We start from the raw sequence: 6,000 nt of genomic DNA on the forward strand, positions 1-6,000 counted from the left end.
AATAATAAGCCTGACTGACTTGATTCAAGACCATTGAAGCTACCATAAAAGAAAAAAAAAGAAAACTTCTGAATTAAACAAGTTTATGTGGATTGCCTCACCTTCCTTCCTTCTGAAACTTCAGAGATATACACTCTTTCCACTAAATTACCTTAATCTATTCTTTCCATTTGACCAGACCATCTGATAACTCTCTGAACCATCTTTTCACCCTCGCCTACCTTTTCAGTACTTCTTCTAGGTGTCTTCACATTTTGAATGCATTTAAAAATGGTGTAATTCAGGAAGAGTTAGTTTTCTGAGAAGTCTCTTTAATTCCCTTGTTTTAAGCAAACAACCTTTTTACCCTCTAATGTCATAAATAACATTCCCAACTGTGATAAGAAAATAAAAGACAACAGTGATAGTCAAAACTCTTACAGCCAATTATCCGAAAGCCATCAATCACATGTTGGGAAACGTCAGGTGTTGGACGGTAATTATCGAACAGGTGCTCGAGTATTGTTTAGACGTAGGTTGATTAATAACAATGCATGTGTCTAAATCTTATTTAGATATTATAAAGGGTTTGCCCAGACCCGGGATCGAACCGGGGACCTTTAGATCTTCAGTCTAACGCTCTCCCAACTGAGCTATCTAGGCTTGTATAAATTGATGTATCTGATATCTAATGAAATAGAAATGTATTGCATGACTTTCATTTAAGTATGATTCAAGGTTCAGATGATTGGCCAGTTCCTTGTAGTCAAACGAGATTTACAACTGTGATAGTCATTGAAACCAAAAGAACGTATCTGATTTACAGAAATTAATTGAAGACTTTTGACAAAAGTACCTCTCTCTTTATCAAAGAAGCAATACAATGAATTTTGCATTCACATAAAAATAATAAGCCTGACTGACTTGATTGAAGACCATTGAAGCTACCATAAAAGAAATAACACACAGCAAAATAAGAAAACTTCTGAATTAAACAAGTTTATGGGGATTGCCTCACCTCCTTCCTTCTGAAACTTCAGAGACACAAACTCTTTTCACCAAACTGTCTTAATCCATTCTTTCCATTTGACCAGACCATCTGATAACAGTCTGAACTATCCTTTCACCCTCGCTTACCTTAAACAATTCTTCTATGTGTTTTCACATTTTTGAATGCATTTAAAAATCGTGTAATTCAGGATGAGTTAATTTTTGAGAAGTCTCCTTAATTTTCCTTGATTTAAGCAAACAGCCCTTTTTACCCTCTAATGTCATAAATAACATTCCCAACTGTGATAAGAAAATAAAAGACCACAGCGATAGTCAAAACTCTTACAGTCAATTATCAGAAAGCCACCAATCATGCTTTGGGAAACGTCATCTGTTGGATGCTAATTATCGAACAGGTGTTCGGGTATTGTTTAGATGCAGGTTGGTTAATAGCGAAGCATGTGCCTAAATACCATTCAGATATCATAAAGGGTTTGCCCAGACCCGGGATCGAACCGGGGACCTTTAGATCTTCAGTCTAACGCTCTCCCAACTGAGCTATCTAGGCATATACATTGATATGTATCTGATATTTAATGAAGGAGATAAGCATCACATGATTAAGTAGGGTTTCAAGTTCAAGTGATTGGCTAGAGTTTCGTGTAGTCAAACCTTCAATGGTCATCTAAACCAGAAGGACGTATCTGTTGTATAGAAAAATTCCCAACATTAAATTGTTCATTAATTATCAGTTGCACTGGAAAAAAATACCTCTCTCTTCATTAAACGAGCAGTGCAATGTTATATCCACATAAAAAGATAATAAGTCAGACTGGCAATAATTGCTTTGTTCAAGATCATTAAAGATACATTTAAAGAAATAACAGAATTCAAAATTAGAAAACTTTTAATTAAACAAACTTACGGGACTGATTATAGCTACCATCACCATCCTGGACCTCAAAAAAGGAAAGCTCGTCTTAAAGGAAAGCTTATCTTACAAAAAATGTGCTGCTGACAAGTTCACGCTCCACTGTCAATGGGAGTAATACTCCATTACAAAATGACTGGAGTTAACTAGCGATGAAGATGTTATGCCTTAGGATTGTGGTCAGATCTATCTTGCACACTCTCCTCCTGGATGCTGTCGTCCTTATATATAATACTCCTTTCGAGACATCTGTCCGACCCTTACCAGGACTTCCTCTATTCCTCCTTTCTGAAAATTCGTAGACACACACACTTTTCACCAGCCTACCTTACTCCATTCTTTCCACTTGACCAGATCATCTGATTAAACTTTAGCGCCATCGTTTTACCTTCACTTACCTTTTAATCCTTCATCTATGTGTCCCCACATTTGTCACTCTTTCAATTCTTGTTATATCTTCTATACTGCCTCAGGAATTCATCTAAACTACTTTCACCTTTACTTCACAGAGGAAAATGAAGAAGAATTTGTGTGAAGAGTTGGATTACGTTGGAGATTAATGAAGAGGGTTAGCTCTCCTACGACATCCAATTGTTATAACTATCTTCAAAACATAACAACTGAGACATGATCAGTATCCGTAATATAGTCTATGAAAGTCACAGTACGACTTTATTGTTATTGTCATCATATTGTAGCCATTTGTATTAGATTTATTTGAATAGGGTCAGATTATGTGCATGTTACTTCATGCACAATGTTGTGTCATTTCTGCAGAACATGTAGTAATATATTGTATCTTAAAAATTCATTGAGAATTCGTGTGATTCAGAAAGAGTTAATTTCTGAGGATTTCCCTTAATTTTGTTTTACGCAAAAGAGTGAGTCCTTTAATTTTGACGTCATGAATAACATTCCCAACTGAGACAAGAATAAAAGACTACAGCGATAGTCAAACCTCTTACAAACAATTACCCGAAAACCAACCAATGACGAGTTGGGAAACGCCAACTGCTGGTTGCTAAGCATCGAATGGATGCTCGCTGATGCTGATGGTTTAGACACAGCTTGATTAATAACTGTATATGTGTTACATTCCCATTTAGACATTCTAAAGGGTTTGCCCAGACCCGGGATCGAACCGGGGACCTTTAGATCTTCAGTCTAACGCTCTCCCAACTGAGCTATCTAGGCTTCTATAGCTTACAGTATCTGATATGTAATGAAGCAGAAATGTGTCGCATGACCTTCATTCAAGTCTAATTCAAGGTTCAAATGACTGGCCAGTTTCTTGTAGTCAAACTAACACTACAACTGAAGAAACAGGAAGAATGTATCTGATTTGTAGAAATTAATAAAAAATTGCACTGACAAAAGTACCTCCCTCTCTTTATCAAACAAGTAATACAATGTTATATTCGCATAAAAGAAAAATACTAATCCTGACTTGCAAGAATTGCTTAGTTCGACCATTGGAGCTACCATAAAAGAAATAACACACTGCAAAATTAGAAAACTTCTGAATTAAACAATCTTAGGGGAAAGATGTTAACTACCATCTTCGTCCTGGAACTTGAAAAGGAAAGCTTTTCTTACTTTCTGGAACTGCACCACTGGAAAGTAATATGTTCCACTGTCAAAGGGATTAAGACTCCAGTAAGAAATGACTGAATTTAACTAGCGATCAATAAGTTATGTCATAGAATTATGGTTAGATATGCCTTGCACACTGTTTTCCTGGATGTTGCAGGTCTGCCTATATAATACCTCTCTCAAGACATCTGTCCAGTCCCTTCTGGGATTTCCTCTCTTCCTTCCCTCTGAAACTTCAGACCTACACTCTTTTCACCAACCTTCCATACTCCATTCTTTCCACATGACCAGATCATCTAATAACACTGATCCAACTTTTCACATACTCACCTTTCACTACTTCTCCACCTCCCTACATTTTCCACCTTTTTTTATTCTTATTATATCACATATACTTCATTAATAATTCATCTATACTGCTTTCACGTAATTTTCACGTACTCGCTATCAGCTCCTTTACTTCATAGAGAAAAATGAAGAAGAAAATATTAGGTATCTAGGATTTTGTGGAAAGGGTTGGATGATGTTAAAGACTAATGAAGAGAATTAGCTTTCCTGAGACGTCCTATTATTATTATTATATTATTATTATTACCATCACACAGAGCAAATGAGACGTGATCAGTTTCCACAATGGAGTTTCTGAAACACCATTATATTTTTTGTCATAATAGTACTATTGTACGAAATTCAGTTTATGTATGAGTTATATCACCCATAATGGTGAGTTATTTGTACAGAACATGTAGTAATAAAGTGCAAAATTTTTTGATGCATTTCAAAATCGTGTAATTCAGTAAGAGCTAGTTTCTGAGAAGTCTCCTTACTAGTCCTTGTTTTAAGCAAACAGCCCTTTTTACCCTTTAATGTCATTAATAACATTCCCAACTTTGATAAGAAAATAAAAGACCACAGTGATAGTCAAAACTCTTATAGTTAATTATCCGGAAGCCACCAATCACGCGTTGGGGAACGTCAGCTGTTGGATGCTAATTATCGAACAGGTGCTTGCGTATTGTTTAGACGTAGGTTGCTTAATGACGATGCATGTGTCTAAATCTTATTTAGATATTATAAAGGGTTTGCCCAGACCCGGGATCGAACCGGGGACCTTTAGATCTTCAGTCTAACGCTCTCCCAACTGAGCTATCTAGGCTTGTATAAAGTAGTATATCTGATATCTAATGAAACAGAAATGTATCGCATGACTTTCATTTAAGTATGATTCAAGGTTCAAATGATTGGCCAGTTTCTTGTAGTCAAACGAGAATTACAACTGTGATGGTCTTGAACCCAAAAGAATGTATCTGATTTATATAAATTAATTGAAGATTGCACTGACAAAAGTACCTCTCTCTTTATCAAACAAGCAATACAATGAATTTTTGCATTCACATGAAAAATAAAAAGCCGGACTGACTTTATTCAAGATCATTGAAACTACCATAACAGGAATCACACACAGCAAAATAAAACTTCAGAGACATACACTCTCTTCACCAAACTACCTTAATCCATTCTTTCCATTTGACCAGACCATCTGATACCACTCTGAGCCATCCTTTCAATCTCGCTTACCTTTTAATACCTCTTGTACGCGTCTTCACATTCAACACCGTTTCAGTTCTTATTATACATATTTTACTGCTTTAAGAATTCAACTACACTGCTTTCACTTATTTTTCCCCATAAGTATTCGATATCCACACTTTAGTTCATAAAAAAAAAGAAAATTAAGAAGAAAAAACTAGGACAACCGGAATTCCTAGCAAGCGTTGGATGATGTTCAAGACTGATGAAGAGAATTAGCTTTCCTGAGACGCAATAGCATTATCATTATCATCACAACAGAGCAAATGAGACATGATCAGTTTCCGTAATATAGTCTACGAAAGTCATAATTGTTACATTGTTACCATCTGTATTAAATTTATTTTCATAAATTCAGTGTATGTATGAGTTACACCACGCATAATGCTGAGTCATTAATACATAACATGTAGTAATAACTTTTGACTCACACCTTACTTTTGAGGAACATCTAATGAAAATGTCAGCAAATGTCGCACGAAAGTTAGGTATTGTACGTAAGTCCTCATATATTTATACCACAGATAAAATCAGTGTAACCTATTTTAGGCCATTTGTCCGCCCTTTACTAGAATACCGTTCTCCGTTGTGGAATGTCTGCTTCTGCCAGAGATTGATCTGTTTTTTGATAGAGTGGTTCGTAGCGGTAGGTTTTTGCTTCCTAATATTATCAATTTTGACTTGGACCATCGACGGATGGTCTCTTGTTTGCCAATTTTTCATGAGTTGCATTTTAACAGAGATCTTTCACATTCTTATGTAGTAAATATGCCTCGCTGTCGAACTTCCTAGTTCCAGAGTTCCATTATTTCTCACACCATTGACACCATTGGACTATGAAAGTCTCTCTGAGGGTGTCACGCAACTGGAACATCAAAAGATCAATGCGTCGCTAACCTAAAGCAATTCTCGTCGCA

General features: G+C 36.0%; 4 non-coding genes across 4 annotated transcripts; all 4 read right to left on the reverse strand.

Annotated features, from left to right (window-relative positions):
* Positions 1–569: 569 nt before the first annotated feature.
* TRNAF-GAA (transfer RNA phenylalanine (anticodon GAA)) lies at positions 570–642 on the reverse strand. The gene has a single exon. It is a non-coding gene; the product is annotated as a tRNA-Phe (tRNA).
* Positions 643–1,464: 822 nt separating this feature from the next.
* TRNAF-GAA (transfer RNA phenylalanine (anticodon GAA)) lies at positions 1,465–1,537 on the reverse strand. Its single transcript has one exon. It is a non-coding gene; the product is annotated as a tRNA-Phe (tRNA).
* A 1,484-nt stretch (positions 1,538–3,021) lies between these two features.
* TRNAF-GAA (transfer RNA phenylalanine (anticodon GAA)) lies at positions 3,022–3,094 on the reverse strand. The gene has a single exon. It is a non-coding gene; the product is annotated as a tRNA-Phe (tRNA).
* A 1,482-nt stretch (positions 3,095–4,576) lies between these two features.
* Positions 4,577–4,649, reverse strand: TRNAF-GAA (transfer RNA phenylalanine (anticodon GAA)). The gene has a single exon. It is a non-coding gene; the product is annotated as a tRNA-Phe (tRNA).
* Between the last annotated feature and the right edge of the window lie 1,351 nt (positions 4,650–6,000).

This window comes from Macrobrachium rosenbergii, chromosome 2 (genome assembly GCF_040412425.1).
Source record: "Macrobrachium rosenbergii isolate ZJJX-2024 chromosome 2, ASM4041242v1, whole genome shotgun sequence".
In the NCBI taxonomy this organism is placed as follows: Eukaryota; Metazoa; Arthropoda; class Malacostraca; order Decapoda; family Palaemonidae; genus Macrobrachium; species Macrobrachium rosenbergii.